This window comes from Rhinolophus ferrumequinum, chromosome 8 (genome assembly GCF_004115265.2).
Source record: "Rhinolophus ferrumequinum isolate MPI-CBG mRhiFer1 chromosome 8, mRhiFer1_v1.p, whole genome shotgun sequence".
NCBI classification, from domain to species: Eukaryota; Metazoa; Chordata; class Mammalia; order Chiroptera; family Rhinolophidae; genus Rhinolophus; species Rhinolophus ferrumequinum.
In genome coordinates this window covers 5,924,736-5,941,390 of record NC_046291.1, presented here as the reverse complement: position 1 = coordinate 5,941,390, position 16,655 = coordinate 5,924,736, and the positions used below count along the sequence as shown (strand labels likewise).

General features: G+C 42.6%; 1 protein-coding gene across 1 annotated transcript in view; it reads right to left on the bottom strand.

Moving 5' to 3' along the window:
• Positions 1 to 16,655, bottom strand: part of NGEF (neuronal guanine nucleotide exchange factor) — a 96,250-nt gene that overhangs the window by 36,034 nt on the left and 43,561 nt on the right. The gene's annotated exons all lie outside the window — the stretch shown is intronic.

Below are 16,655 nucleotides of genomic sequence, written 5' to 3'. Positions count from 1 at the left end.
GGGTGCGCGCCTGGAGGCTCCCGCGGTTGCCACGGCAACGGGGTGGCGGGAGGGGCGCGTGTGGCGGGGGCGAGGCCGGGCGGCAAAGGGGCGGAGAAGCCCAGGCTGGGCCCGACCCCGGGCTGCGGGTGCAGATTGCAGCCCGGACCTCCCACCATCCAGGGCGGGGCGGGGGAGAGGAGGGCAGGATGCGTGGGGGCCGGCGAGCTGTGCCCTTGGCTTCCCGCCCCCTCCTCGCTGCCTGGACTACACCGGCTCGCGTGGCGAACTTGGAAGTTACGGGCGAGGTGACCCTTTGCCCTTGATGCTCTCGAACCTCCGCCTGATCATGCCCTTCCTGCAGGGACCGGCCCTGGGACCCCCGCCTCTGCTGCCCCAGGCACAGCCTCAGGGGAGTGCATCCCCTGGAGGTGCCTCTGTCTGAGGGAGTCAGTAGCGGAGACGGGTCTTTGAGAGCCCCCGCACGCCCGCTCCCCACCCTGACCTCGGAGAGGGGCAGATCGGAGGCGTCTTCCGGGCGTGTCTGGCTGCCCTCAGCGACCCGCAGGCCCTGGTGGTCCGGGATGGGTATGGGGGAGCTACAGGAGAAACAAAGTGCCCCCAAACCTCCACCCGCTTTCCCGGTCCGGTCACATTGACTCTTGGGATCTGCACCTTTGTGTTAGCTAGTTGAATCCGCTTGTGGATACAGAAAGCAAGCAAAAACTGGAGTCGAGTGAAGTGCGAGTGAGCCCCTGTGACGAGGAAATCCTGAGGGATTTTCACCCGTCAAGACTAACTGGCCCGCTCCCCGCTGTCCTTTCCGAGGCCGGCCTGCCTGCTTTCCTTGATGGGCGCTGGTGACAGCGACTACTTTTGTGGGCTAGGGTCAGTTCTAATGGTTAGGGACGGAGGGTACCTGGGGTAGAGGGTGGAGTGGAAAATCTTCCTCTGCATATTCCACCCGCTTGTTTTTGGATGCGAATATTCCTGGTGGGCGGGGTTCAGTTACTAGTTAGTAGTTGACTTTAATAGGTTCCTTAGCCAGCTGTTTAGAACATGGCAGTTGTGTTAAAGGGAGAGTTGGGGCAGGAAAGGAAAGGAAACTGCTTGGGAGGGGGTGTTGCCTGGAAGGGAACTCCCCTCCTGACACCAGGGTTGCAGCCATGTGGTGCCTGCCCACTCCATCTCCCCCAGTTCCGACTCTAGGAAAGGTGCTCAGGTGACCACAGTCCAGTTCCTACAGCTGCCACTTAGCCCTGGTTCCCCTCTAGGGGCCGGAATGGACAGGCCTGATCTCCTCTTGCCCTTAAGGTCGCAGAGTATCTTCCTGACAACCTTCTGGTCTCCTCTTTCTCCAAGCCAAGCCCCTCCCTTCCTTGACTCATTCCACACATGTTCAGACAGCCCACTCTATATCTCCACATTGTCATCTGCTCCCTGGCCATCTCCGCCTGGATGCCTCCTGAACACTCCACAGCGTGCTCACGTCTCCCCACTGCCACCAGCAGCCAACCAGGAGGCCAGGCAGAAGGTGAGAGCTGGCCTCCACTTCTGTACCTGCTGCCACCCCACATGTCAGTGCCTCACTGAGCCCCCAAAGTCTTTTAAAGCAGTAGCCCCCTCCTTGGCATTTGGACCTCTCCCCACCCAGTTCATCGTCTCTGTCCCCTTTCTAACTATGGGTTTGCTTTGGTCTTAAAAACCTGCGTTGGCGTGCCGTCACCTGACGATGCAGGCCAGTCTCCTGGCCCTGTAACGGGGTCTTCACCGGGTGTCCCATTCCTCGCCAGCTTCCTCAGGCCACTACCCTCACCCCCTCCTCTGAGGCTTTGGTTTCACTACACACTTTTCCAGGCTCTGGGCTTTGGCAAAGACTGCTGCTTCTGCTAGGACTCTGTTTCCCTAGGCAAGTCTTCACTCTTGCAGGTCAAGGTGCATTAGGCTGTCCCGCCCAGGTCCTTTCCCCTGAGTAACCAGCAGCATTGCCTGGCACTGTAATTCTCTGTGAACAGGGCCATTCTTACACTAAGCTATGGGCTCCCCCAGGGTGGGCACCATGATGTCTTACTCATCTTTCATCAGGGTCCAAGGAAGAGCAGTGAATAGGCCATCGCTAGGACCTACTGCTTTGCATGGTTTCACCACTCCTTACATTGAATGTAACGTTAAGTGAAGCTGTTACTTTCACACTTTGCTGCACCAAAAAGAAAGGATTATTTTTTTAAAAATCAAAATATTCAAGTGAAACTACATATATTAAGCTGAGCATAATAAAACCTTCCAATTGAAAAATAATCTAAAAATATCCCCCTAATTATAAAATCAGTTTAGAAAGTCACAGTTCTGAAGGCATATAACCTTAAGCTAAATTCCCCATGTTCTATTTTTTTATCATATTTAGTGCTTATTAGGCAAGCTATGACTAAAATCTCTACTTACTTGACATTTTGCTCACAGTATACTTTATTCACACAATAAAGTAAAGACAAATATTTCAAATATACCTCATTAGCGCATGGTAAATGCTCTACAAGTATTTGTTAAGGAATTAATTGTATGTTTTTAAAAAAATATTTAGTGTTAAAAGGAACCAACAGGCCAAAAGGGAATCACTTTTGCTAAGCCATATCACCAAACCAAAACTTAATAACTAAACCTAATTGCAGTTTCAGCCTCTTTCAGGAGTGGAATTCTAAGCCAATCAGTATGGAATTTCCTGGTCAGCACTAGTGAGGTAATAACCCACTTTTAACTTCTTAGCCCCACCCTCTTTTCTGCCTATAAAAAACCCTTTCATTTGGTACTACTCATCAGAGCACCATTCTACTTGCCCAATTCATTGAATCACTTAATAAAGCCAATAAGACCTTCATATTTACTCGGTTGAATTATGTCCTTTATCAGTAGTTACTTTATATAATTTATCTAAAGATTGTTTATTTTTTTCTTTTGGGTTATAAAAGGTAAATATTGGGGAAAAATTGATTCTTATTTGTACAGCTACCTCTGCCTTCAGGAGTCCTCATTTATATTTATAAAATGTTACCTTACTCTGAGGGAGAATTGTTAGAAGCAGAGGGAAGTTTAGAATTATTCTGGTCCAATACTTTTATCTTACAAAAAAAGCAGCAGAACCAGAAGGTTAAAACGACAAGCCCAAGATCACATTGCTGCTAATAGAAGTATATGCTAGTAAATCAAGACTGTGTTGTATGGGGAACTGCACATTTCTGTTTACTTATTCTAAATATTTTTAGAGTTACACTGTCACCAGACAATCAAATGTTAAAACACATTTGTATTCAGAAATCTAGTCGGGAAATGGCTTGGATTTTTTTCTTCTTTTTTTTGTGTAATGAGATAATCCTCAAATATATATGGGAAACTTCTAGAAACAGGTGCTTGGTAACATTTAATTAACTATGTTTTAAATCCATAAACACAGTTTATTTTTGTCACTCTCAAAAGAGTTTTTCAGTTGCTTTGAAAATCAACAAATTGAAACTGTGCTGGCAGCAATCAACACTAAATCCACAGAAGGCTACAGACTCAAGGGACAAATGGGTCCCCAAAAATCTAGGGAGAAAGGTAGGAAAAGGACAAGATATAGCTAGGCTTTCTTACTGAAGCTTCAAGAAACCCAGAAACCCATATTTAATAGATGCAAAGATTTTTCCACAAGGAGACTTGCCAAAAGTAGATTGTTCTGTTGTGTGGTTAGAAGTATTTTACTGGAGAGGTGGAGATCTTTCCTTAGTTTTGATCGTAAGGATAATTTATAAATGTGGGATTGTAACATGTTATGGAAATAAGTGAAAAACCCAATCATTTTAGCCTGTGTAGTAAAGCATCAATCATACCCAAAGAAAGGCCTGGCCTTTGCCCTGGTCTCCTGGGAAGTGATCTCTAAGTCATCGGAATGACCTATCTGATAAGCGTGTCTTTGCTTACCTGGCGGCCTGGGGCTACACCAGAATAGGTGGCGCTTTGAGCCACGTGATGATAGCTCCAGAGGGGCTGAAGACTGAAGTCAGCCATCTGCGTGGGCAACCAATTCTAGGTAATCAAGCTCCAATAAAAACTCTGGACACTAACGCTCAGATGAGGTTCCCTGGTTGGCAATATGGTCACCTATGGTCACCTATGGTTGCTGTCCACGGCCCCATGGGGATAAGACAATTGGAAATTCTGAGTAGAACTTTTCTGGACGCTGTCCTATGCATCTCTTCCCATGGCTGATTTAAATCTGTAGCCTTTCGCCGTAATAAACTGTAACCTATAACCACGAATGTAACAGCTCTCAGTGAGTTCTGCGTTCTTCATGTGAATTGTGGAAACTGAGGGTGGTCTTGGTGACCCCTGAACTCTGCAGCTGACCCCTAACTTCACAAGCCTTTAGTCTGATTTAGAGTAGAGCAACCACATCCTTCTAACAATCTTCTTTTCCTTGACCTCTTTTTCTCTCGCTCAGTCTGCCCTATACATAGCTGCCAATCAATTTTCCTCAAACATCTGATTCCACACATGTTTTCTTAACTGACTTCCCAGTACCTTGCTGGTAAGTAATTCATTGCTAATGGAGTTAATGAGCAGTTCAGGCTGGGATTGCCCAGATGAAAGCTGGGTCACCCCTGCGAGCTCCCACGGCCCTCCCTTTGCTCTGTATTTCCTTTTGAGATTTTGGGGGGCAGCTATGAAGATGTCATCTACCTCTGCATCCCCAGCACCCAGCACATCCAGGAATCATCAGGAAATAGAGGGTGAAAAAGTAAACACACAGAAGTTGGTAGGGGTTATGTTGACATTTCCTTGACTTCAGTCTTTTTTCTACAGGTATTGAATGTAGCCACACATTGCCTTGGTGTTACATCTTGCCCTTCTTTGGTCAGTGAAGATGTTTCTTTAACTGACCTCTTTGGAAACTAGCAGGCTTCTAGAGTTGGTGCCACAAGCTTGGGGGAGGTAACTGTGACCTGTTGTGATGAGTCGAAAACCCCATTAAAACTGGACTCACTGTTTTGGTGAAGTGAGGAGTGTTTTCTTTTTGTTCTTTTTTGACATGGTTGCTATGGTGGACGGTTGGTTCAGTTTTGGTTAAATAGGGAAAAGCCCAGCGGGATGCAGAGATGCATACAAACCTTTGTCTGGTTTAAGGAGATGTGCTAGCACTGGATAGGTTTCAATGATTATGGGAAGCAGGCATTGAGATCTTAGGGCTGAATTGCTGAAGATTTCGTATTGCTATCCTGAATACATTTTCAGAGTCAAAAATAGGTGGCCACGCTTTGCTCCACTTCCAGGCATGAGAGGCAGCCTGGGTGATGCTGCTTGGTTAGTGAGATGTTAGAATTTCCAAAGCATTTTGATGGTTTATATCCTTAGCTACGTCCTTAAAAGCCTGGGACAAAGGGTGGCCATATCTTCAATTATGAGATGCAGACAATTGGATGGCCTTGATAGAAATGTATTTCTCAAAACAAGCTTCCCAAAATACTCACGGATAAGAGGCCATAATACTTGTGTGTTTATTTGAAACTGTGAAAAATGAAAGAGGGCCTGGGCTGTGGTTTCTTTGGAATATTCCTACCAAGGAGCCTGGGACACATAGGGTCCAAGGATTTTAGCTATGGACGATGTCATGGGCTTTTGACCAATGGGAGCATACAGAAACAAGGAGACCTAAGGAAAAATATTGTTATTTCCAAAATATGTTGAGGGTAAAATTTGGAGCGAATGAGATAAGGAGTTGCTTGGACACACACAATTTACATTTTAGATTGTGGTATTGGGGGTTCATATACTGTTATTTTGAACTCCAACTGTAAAGGAACGAATAGCCCACTTCCTTCCACTTAGCTTTATTCATTTTAAATCACCTTATAAACTAAATAATTAGATCTAATTTAGTCCTATGTGTAGTGAGTCCTATAGCGTATTATACAAAGAGAAATTATTATTATTAATTATTAGTACTATTACTGCTGCTACTGTTACTACTACTACTATTTAGGAAGCCTGCATTTAGCACTAAAATACATTCACTATTGTAATGGAGAATGTATTACCTTAATCATTAATCAAATATAGCAAAACTGTTTAAGGTATGAAATGAGAAAGAAAAAATTGTCTATTCATAAACTAAGTAGACTTGAAGGAATAACATGTAATTAGCAAAATAACTAGAAATTATTCACACATCGTTCCTTAAACATTGCAAATAACTGGACTTTAGAGAAGTAGTTGCCATAACAAGAAGTAGTATGATAACTTTTCATCCATCAGAACAAACCCCTCACCCTTAACATCCAGTAGAAAGAATATTCTTTGTTGAGTCACCAGAACTAAGCGTTCGAGGATTTAGTCTCATAGAAAGACCAATATGTGTTTGGTAGAGATGGGTCCCTTCACGGGAGCTGTTAGAGACACGAAAGAGGTGTACCACTCAAGTGCCCATTCCAGGTCCTTGACCGCCCAGTGTAATCTTGATGAAAAAGTCTGTATTCCCAGGAATTCAAAGCTTTTGACTACGATTGGCATTTCTATTTTGAAAGCTCTAATAAGGGAACTGGGGATAGCAGCACAGAAATTAGCACCAAACAAATGAATGCTATCCTAAAGAGCAAGCATATTTCAAAAGCATATGAGATGCACAGCCATCAGAGAGGTGTAAAAATGAACAGGCAGTTAGCCAAGGCTTGGAAATGGTCATTTGCCTTGGGATGGGCATGTGAATCTGGACAACTTCCTGGATGGACCACCCATATAAATCTGCAAATGTTCATACCTTTAGTGAAATGATTCTACTTTTAGGAATGTATCCTAACTAACTGCAAGAATCCATGTGAAAAAATTAGCTACAAGAATGTTTATTATAGTGTTATTTATAATAGTGAAATATTTGGAGCCACCTGAATGTCCGGTAATAGAAAATTGACTATTTAAATTATGACATACCTCTAAAATGGAATGTCATTAAACATGATATTTAAAATATTTAATAATCTGGAAAGATGTACATAGTATATTGAATAGGCAAGCAGATTCCCACACGGGATGGTAGTATGTCTTAGTTTGTTTATAAATAGATTTACTGAGATGGAATTTTAAGCACATGTATACATTTGAAAAAGAACTGGAAGAATGATCGCCAAAAACACTTTTCAGTACCTGTAGTTGATTAGTCAGAGTCTGAGGGAATTTTCCTCTTTTTACTCACATGTGTTTAAAATTTTTCCTGCAATAAATGTGTCACTTATATAATAAGGGGGAAAAGTTACTTTAAAAAAAAAAATCAGTCCCTTACTTGCATACATTTAGAGCGTGAGTTTAAAGCATTCACATAACCAGAGGGAATCCTGATGAAATTGAAAACTTGAGCTGAGCCGTTTTGTGTTCTCTAGAATTACCTGGGGAAAACACTTCAATTCATTACATAAATCTATCTTTTCAAAAGCTCTTCAGTTTCCAAAGAATCACGAATTCCAATTTTACAGTAGATTACCTCTTGGCATCTCTAAAATTAAAGCACTTACTTGATATTCTAATCTGCCTGGTTATAAAAACAAGCCTTTCCCAGAAATTCCCCCTTTCCTTCCATAAATCGACATGTCTGATTTCTAACCAGAGTGCATCTTCCTGTTCTATTGAAGTCATGGCCCCATCAAAGTTGTCATCAGAGAAGCCACTGCCTCCCGTCAAAGGCAGGTCTCCCCAACACCACAAGCCCTTCCCTCCCCACCACATCTGTGCTGGCTCAAATGCCACCTCCTCTGGGAAGCCCACCCCCCATCCCATCCTGGAGCTGGCTGTACTTGCTCACTCTTAGGGTCTCCTATAGCACTTCACCAGGGCTTCTCTTAAAGCTTGATCACTTTCTTAGAGAATTATTTCTCTATCCTACTAGGCTGTGCATAGAGACAGGGCAGCCTGGTTGACGTTGCCCCCCTTGCTGTGTGGGCAGAGACCTTACGCATCTTGGAGGCTCAAGACACCTTTGCCCAGTGGAGGCAGAGTTGAAGGAGGCTTGAATACACAGGCATTCTTTTGGTAGCGTCCCAGTGCCTCTCAGTAAATTCCAGCCTTCGAAGCATGTCACAAAACCTTTTCTTTCATCCACTAAATACAAACCACCTCTCCTTGCTACTCCCTTAAAAGGTGAGTGCACCATTCGCTAAAGTACCATTATTATCTGGGGGGAAAAATCAGACTACCAGCAAAGAAGTGAAATTTCACTTTGGTTTCTTTACCTCTTTACTGTTCAGCCCTCCCCTGAGCTGACCAGTTGATGTTTCTTTTCCTAATTTTAAACCCATGTCTCAGTGACGATTGCATGCTAAGTGATTGCTATTTCTAAAATGTTGCTCAGCCCTTGGAGTACCTTTTATTTGTCACAGTCAGTGGGATCTCTAGGCTTGTTTTTCTCTCAGGCTCAGGGTAAAACAATGGTCCTTAATAGGTCTCTCTTTTCTTCCTAATCACCAGGGTCTTTTGTAGCAATCTCAGAGGAGAGTCTTAAGCTCTCCAGAAATACATTCTTCCATTTGAAATTAACATTTGTCCTTAAAAAAGGAAGAGACTCTAACCTGTCATTAGCTGAGTGGTTTTTCTAAGAAGTGATAGATTCTTACCAGGAGAGAGGAAAGTCTTCTCAACACAGTGAGTCAGAGAAATGACAGAACAGAGTGGAAAAATTCCTTCCTGTTGAGAATAGCTTAGAACACATGATGTCCCTTTCTTAACCCCCAGCCCTCAATACCAGCACTTGACACACTGTCACTATCGATTGTGCCCTTATCTTTTGTAGCACTCTAAATTTTGTGGATTGAAATTCAGTTATTACCAAACTGAAAATCTTCAGGGAAAACAGGCACTCATATATATTGCAGATGATAGAGCAAAATTGTCTGACCTCATATGGAAGGGAAGTTGACCATAACTAACAAAATCAGATATAGGCAAGGACCTGAACGTTTGTGTCTCCTCATAATTCATATGCTGAAATCCTAATCCCTGAGGTGATGACACTGGGGGGTGGAGCCTTTGAGAAGTGATTAGGTCATGAGGGTGGGGCCCTCGTGAATGGGATTAGTGTCCTTATAAAAGAGACCCCAGAGAGACCCCTCCCCCTGGTCTTGGATTTTCCAGCCTCCAGAACTGTGAGAAATAAGTGTTTGTTGTTTATAAGCCACCCAGCCTATGGTATTCTGTTAGAGCAGCCGTGTTGGATTAAGACAACATATATTTACCTTTCGACCCAGCAATTCCATTTCTGAGAATTTACCCTGAAGACAAATCCTAAAATATGAAACAAGATTAAGTGCAAGTTCATTCACTGTGGTGTTATTTTCCATAGCAAAATATTGGAAGCAACCTACATACCCATCCAAAGACCACTCTGGTGTAGTCACACAGTGGAGTCCTGTGCAGCTGGAAGGATGAAAATGAGGATGGAGCTTCTGAACCGATACTGAGTGATTTCCAGTGTTATGTGAAAGAAGCAAGATATGAAGGAGCATACGCAACATGTGAACTAAAGAAGGAAAGTCACGCAGTTATATTTTTTTTCCCCAGCAAGAAACACAGGAAGAAAAAAAGAGAAACAAATAAATATGGTCATTTAGAGTTGAGGTAGAGGGCTAGACCTTTTTGAATATAACTTTTTGTGCAGTTTTGACTTATAAAGCATGTAGATGTTTTACATATTCGAATAATTTTTAAAAATCTAAAAGTATGGGAAAATATCAAACCCTAGATAAAAAAAATAAATCAAAAAAGTGAACTTAAGTAATGATCAAATTGATAACATAAGCACATAGAAAAATAATGAATTCAAGTAGTTTTTGAATGTAATACCTATCTCTATACTATTACTGTGATCTATTCTAGGATTAAAAACAGCAAAAAATCTTTACTTAGTCGATGTGTGGGTTGAATTATGTCCCCTAAGAAGATATGTTGAAGTCCTAACACCTGGTATCTATGAATGTGACTTGATTTGAACATAGGGTCTTTGCAAACAGCATCAAGTGAAAAGGATGTTATCCTGGATCAGAGTGGGGTCTAACCCAGTAACTGGTGTCTTTATAAGAAGAGGAGAAATTTGGACATAGACACACAGAAACACACAGACAGGAGGATGCTATGTGAAGACGTTGGCAGAGATTGGAGTGAAGCATCTATGAGCTAAGGAAACGCCAAGGGTTGCCAGCAGCTGCCAGACACTGTGACAGAGACACGGAACAAATTCTCCCCCACAGCCTTCCGAGGGGCCTGCCAATGACTTGATTTTGTACTTCTGGTCTCTAGAACTCTGGGAGAACAAATTCCTGCTGTTTTTAAGCCATCTAGTTTGTGGTACCTTGTGACAGCAGCCCTAGGAAACTAATATGGTAGATTGGTTGTTGGTTATGGTCCAAGTAGAATTATTGAGAAGTTCTTCTGTATTTGTAGAATAGAGGAATATCCTCTAACATATATATAAGATTTTTATTAAAAATATAACTAACGTACAATATTATATTAATTTCATGCGTATACCATTCAACATTTATACACCTAAAGAAGTGATCACCATGGTAAGTCCAGCAACCATCTGACACCGTACCACGCTATCACAATGTTATTGACTGTATTCCCCATGCTGTACGTTACATCCCCAAGACTTATTTGTTTTATACCTGGAAATTTGGACCTCTTATTCCCCTTCACCTTTCCCCCCCTTTTTAATTTTTTAATTACACTTGACATTCAATATTATTTTATATTAATTTCAGGTGTACAGCATAGTGGTTATACATTTATATAATTTAAGAAATGATCTCCCTGACTAATCTAGTACCCATCTGGCACTATACATAGTTATTACCATATCATTGACTATATTCCCTAAGCTTTAATTTACATTCCCATGACTATTTTGTAATTACCAATTTGTGCGTCTTAGTCCATTCACTTTTTTCATCCTCCCCCCAACTTCCCTCCCATCTATCACAAATCTAGTACCCATCTGACACCGTATATAGTTATTATAATATTATTAACTATATTCCATGTTATACCCTCCATCCCCATGACTACTTTGTAACAACCAATTTGTACTTCTTAATCCCTCCCCCTTTTATACCCAGCTCCAACCCCCTCCCATCTGGCAACTATCAAAATGTTCTCTGTATCTATGAGTTTGTTTCTGTTTTGTTTGTTTGTTTGTTAATTTTGTTCTTTAGATTCTACATATAAGTGAAATCACATTGTGTCTGTCTTTCTCTGTCTGAAATACTCCACTCAGCACAGTACCCTCCAGGTCCATCCATGCCACCACAGATGGCAAGAACCCATTCTCTTCCATGGCTGAGCAATATTCCACTGTATATATGTACCACCTCCTCTTTTTCCATTCTTCCATTGATGGACACCCAGGCTGCCTCCACATCTTGGCCATTGTAAACAATGTTGCAATGAACATACGGATGCACACGTCCCCTTGAAGTAGCATTTTGGGTTTCTTTGGATAGATACCCAGAAGTGGGATTACTGGATTCTTCTTTGTCCCTTGTTATAGCTTTTGTGTTAAAGTCTATTTTGACTAGTATAGGTATTGCTACCCTAGCCTTTTCGTTTATTTGTTTCCATTTTTATGAAATTTCTTTTTTCATCCCTTTACTTTCAGTCTCTGTTGTGTCTTTCAATCTGAAGTGAGTCTCTTATAGGCAGCATATGTAAGGCTTTTGTTTTCTTATGCATTCAGTCCTCCTATGTCTTTTGATTGGAACATTTAATTCATTTACATTTAAAGTAACTGTCGATAAATATGTAGTTTTTACCATTTTATTTTTCATATTTTTTATCTATTTTTTTCTTGTCTTTTCTGAAAGAAGTCCCTCTAAGATGCCTTGTAATACTGGATTGGTGGTAATGAACTCCTTTAGCTATTTCTTGTCTGGGAAGCTCTTTTTCTGTCTTTTGATTTTAAATGATAGCCTTCCTGCGTAGAGTAATCTTGGTTGTATGTCCTAGCTTTTCATCACTTTGAATATTTCGAGCCAATCCCTTCTGGCCTGCAAAATTTCTGTTAAGAAATCAACTGACAATCTTATGGGAACTCCCTTTTAAGTTACTAATTGTCTTTCTCTTACTGCTTTTAGGATTCTCTCTTTGTCTTTAAACTTTGACATTTTAGTTATAATGTGTCTTGGTGTGGGCTTGTTTGAGTTCATCTTGTTTGGGACTCTCTGCTCTTCCTGGACTTGTATGTCTATTTCCTTCACCAGGTTAGGGAAGTTTTTAGTCATCATTTCTTCAAATAGGTTCTCAATCCCTTGCTTTCTCTCTTCTTCTGGTACCCCTATGATGCGAATGTTGTTATGTTTGATGTTGTCTCAAAAGTCTCTTAAACTATCCTCATTTTTTAAAATCCTTTTTTCTTTTTGCTATTCTGATTGGTTGTTTTCTGCTACCTTGTCATCCAAATCACTGATTCGATCCTCTGCTTCATCTAGTCTGCTGGTGATTCCTTCTAGTGCAGTCTTCATTTCCGTTATTGTATTCTTCACTTCTGACTGGTTCTTTTTTATAGTTTCTATGTCCTTTTTTATGCTTGCTATCTCTTTGTTGAAGTGCTCACTGACTTCCTTAAGCATCCTTGTAACCAGTGTTTTGAACTCTATATCTCGTAGGTTGCTTGCCTCCATTTCACTTAGGTGGCCTTATGTGGTAGGTGCCCTATGGGACCCAATGTCACAGTCTCCCTGGTCACCTGCTCCAGGTGCTCCCAGAATGTCCCTTGTGTGGATTTTGTGTGCCTTCCTGTTATATTGAGCCTTGATTACCATTGGCACTTCAGTGGATGTGATTGGCCCTTAGGCTGACTGGCTGTGGGATTTAGCCATGTCCACAGCTTATGGGGTGCTGTGCGGGAGGCTTACCCCACTGAGTGGGGTTCACCCCAGTGGGCTCTAGTGCCTGCTGAGACTGCCCTTGGGTGTGCCACTTGTGGGACTAATTGGGTGGTGCTCTGCTGTGATCTGAAGCTGACCTCCAAGTTCATTGGTTTTGGGGTCTCAGGAGGGGCTCCAGTGCAGGCCGAGGTCACCCACTGCCTATGACTGGCAGGGGCTACCTGGTAGGAGCTACAAAGCAATCCATGGTTGTTTGCTGCCTGTGCTAAACCTGGAGGCATGTGGGAGAGGCCATGCTGTGAACCAAGGGCAGTTGCTACCAGTTTTGGAACAGGGGGAACTCCACAAAAAGCTAGGACCCTTGAGTCCTGCTGCCACCTGTTGGTTCCCTTAAGCTTCAGCCCTTGATAAAACCTTGTGCAGTACTCGAGTTAGGTGAGGCAGGGTCTCAGGGAGTCACTAGAGTGGGAATAGTTGTGTTCACCATTTGTGTTACTGTACATTCTGGTTTGATACCTGTTCTGAACTTGGAGCTACTCAGCAAAAGTCTCAGAGCACACCAAGGTCAGCTGCCCCCCCACCTGGGACCCTCAAACCCTGATAGTTTTCCAAGAAAGAGTGCAGTGATGGTGGGTCTGGCTGCTCACCGAGAAAGTGTTTCCCGGGTTGGGAGAGTTGGGTAAGGTGAGGTCCCAGCTGAATCAGCAGAGCAAAACAGTGGAGCTCACCAGACCAATCAGATTCAGATTTGGCCTGTGGGGGCGGGCTCAACACAGGAAAGATGGCGCCCGCCTGCTGCCTATATGGGAGAAAGACTCGATTCTACACAGGGAAAATGGCGACTGTCCCTCCAGTTTTTGTCCTGAAGCCACACAGCTCAGTCTCTCCCTGTGTGTCTTTGATGCTCCCTGAGTCACTGTCCCACTCTGGAACCCAAGGTAAGTGTCTGTGCTCGAGGGAGGCTGCACTTGGGCTCTTTAAGAGGATGTCTGGGTTTCCCGCAGCTTTCCATCCCACCCAGAAAGAATGGTTAGAATCGTCGCTGTTTTTCACAGCCAGATGTTTTGGGGGCTCTTCTATCTAGCACCAGCACTCCTGGTGTGGGGCTGGGTGCCTTTTCTCTAGGGGGATTCTCCGCAGCTGCAATAATTCTCCCAATTCTCAGTTACCACAGGCAGGTGTGGGGCTGGCCCATTCTGCGTCTCCGCCTCTCCTACCAGTCTTGACGTGGCGGCTTCTTTATATCTTTAGTTATAAAACTTCTGTTCAGCCAGACTTCAGATGGTTCTCTGGGTTGGTTGTTCTATAATTTAGTTGTAATTTTAATGTCTTCACAGAATGAGGCAGGCACAGTATTTACCTACTCTGTCATCTTGGATCTCAGTAAAGTTCTATCCTCCTCTAATAGATTGACGTGGAGAACCAGGGTCCTCACTGTTAGAAAATGGAGGTGAAAATATGGAATGAGGAGAGGGAGCAGGAACACTGTGTTGAACTGGGAGTGAAGGTCTTTATATGATCTCACACGCACACGTTTCCTAGCTCTGACCACTGGAAAGTCCTAGAAGCCATGCCCTGCCCAGTAGTAACGAGCACGTATGACCCCAGATCTTGGATTCTAAATACCGCTCTGCACTGACAGGCACCAGGGCTCCTTGGAGAAATGGCTGGCTCCAGGTCTGGGATATAGAAAGTACATGAAGTATCTTGCTGTGTCAGAATGCCAGGAAGTCCTCAAAGACAGGAAGGGATATATCAAAGGGACATAGTAACCAGCTTAAAGGAAATCCTACTGGCCAAATTTGTGACAGTTTGAGCATCAAAAGGAATATGACAGTAATGGACCAAAACACATTGAACTAGACAACAAACCACCACCATGAATCCATAGTGATATTCCAAACAAAATAAATCAAAAAACAAAGGAGGGGTTTTCTTTCACAGAAGAAAATCAACTAATATAAGTAGGAGACATAATAAGACACTCCCATTTTGCAATTCTCAATGTAATGGTTGCTTCAGGGAGCGTCATCAATGGTTGTTAAAAGGTTAACAGGAAAGAGGACATTTACGTGTTCTCAAGCTATTACTTTACAGATAACTTGTTAGTTGTAAAAGGAAAAATTATCTTTACTTTGGAGCAAAATGGCAGCTTCCAAATTAACCAAATGATCAAAGCTGGCATCAGGAATAGTGGGCCAGCTGATCTTAGTGCCTTTTGATGGGCTGCGGTTTGAAATACACATCACCTGGATGCATTCTTGCTACGAATGTTTAACCTGAATAGAATCAAGCATCTAACCCTAACTTCCAGGTTAAAGGAAATACTGGGGTAAGGGAACAAGTGAACACACTGCAAGAGAAAGCAGACAAACCCGCCATGGGGGTGGGGGTCATTCCACAATTGATAAACCTGGGTTTACCAAAAGTCTGTCCTGGAAAACAAAATCAGGAGACCTTTTAGATTATAGGACCCACAAATGCAGTGCTTGAACTTGGTCAGGTCTTGATTCACAAACCATAGCTGTAAAAGGCATTTTGGGGTCAATCGGGGGAAATGTGAATATAGACTGGTTATCCCATAGATGATGGAATGATTGTGAATTTCCTTAGGTGTGGTAATGGCATTATGGTTATGTGGAAGACCATCCCTAGTCTTGGAAGTTGTAGGCTGGACATTTAGGTGTAAAGCATCACCGTGCTTGTAATGTATTTTCATGTGGTTTAGTGCAAGTGGAGGAGGAAGATATGCAAGGCGTTAATAATTGTTTGAATCTATATTGAGGCTATAGAAGAGTTCGCTGTACTATTCTTTCAAGTTTTCTGTATGTTTAATTGTTTTTGTTTACAAAAAGTTGGGGAAAAGGAAAAGAAGTTAGAGAAATAGCTCACTTGGTTTAAAGAAATGTATTAACAATCAAGTTTAAATGCAGTCAGATGTAAGGTATGGAATATTGAGTTTGGGATGGTGTAAAAGCTGAGGAAGTCAAATGGCCTTTGCCAGTCATCTTGCCAAGCTTGGGAACCCTGGGGTGCCAGGACCCACAAAAATGTGAACCCCCGGAAGGCAGAGCTTTTGGTCCTCTGTGTTCACTGCTAAACTTCCAATCCCTGGAGCAGCAAAGCCTGGATCCCAGCAGGTGTTCAGTGAGCATTCATCTGATGCAGTGAAGTGTAAATAGCTGAGTCATAAACATCTTTGTCTCAGTCTGATTAGTTTTTTAGGATAGACTCTTGGTCAAAGATTAAGAATATTTTTATTGATGTTCACGTATTTTATGAAATACCCTAACTTCACCAGTAAACCAGTAAAAGATTATACTGGTTTACACCCAACCAGTGTCTCTCTCTGCACTCTTTCTAGTACTTAGCGTCAGAATTTTAAGCAATTTGCCAATTTGATACACAGTGATGGTGCCTTGTTCTATTTTGCATTTCTTTACTCGTGAAGTTAATTTTTTTAATTTATGATCATTTGTATTCTTCTTTTGTGAACAAAGTTGCCATGTCTTTTGCTTATTTTAATTTTGGAATGTATATGTTTTTCTAACTGAGTGGTAAATACAGTGTGTGGTGTTGTTTGCGGTTTTTTTAGAACATGTCTCGCCTCATAGGTTTTCCTACCAAACAGGAATCCTAAAATTAGTTATTTTGACTTATTTATAAAGGATATATGAATCAAAGTATCGTGAGGGTGGCAGGTGCGCAGTGATGGGCAGAGGGTGAAGCTCTGCAGCCACTGTCCCCGGGCCCCCAGGAATCCTGGTGCTGCTTTCCCAC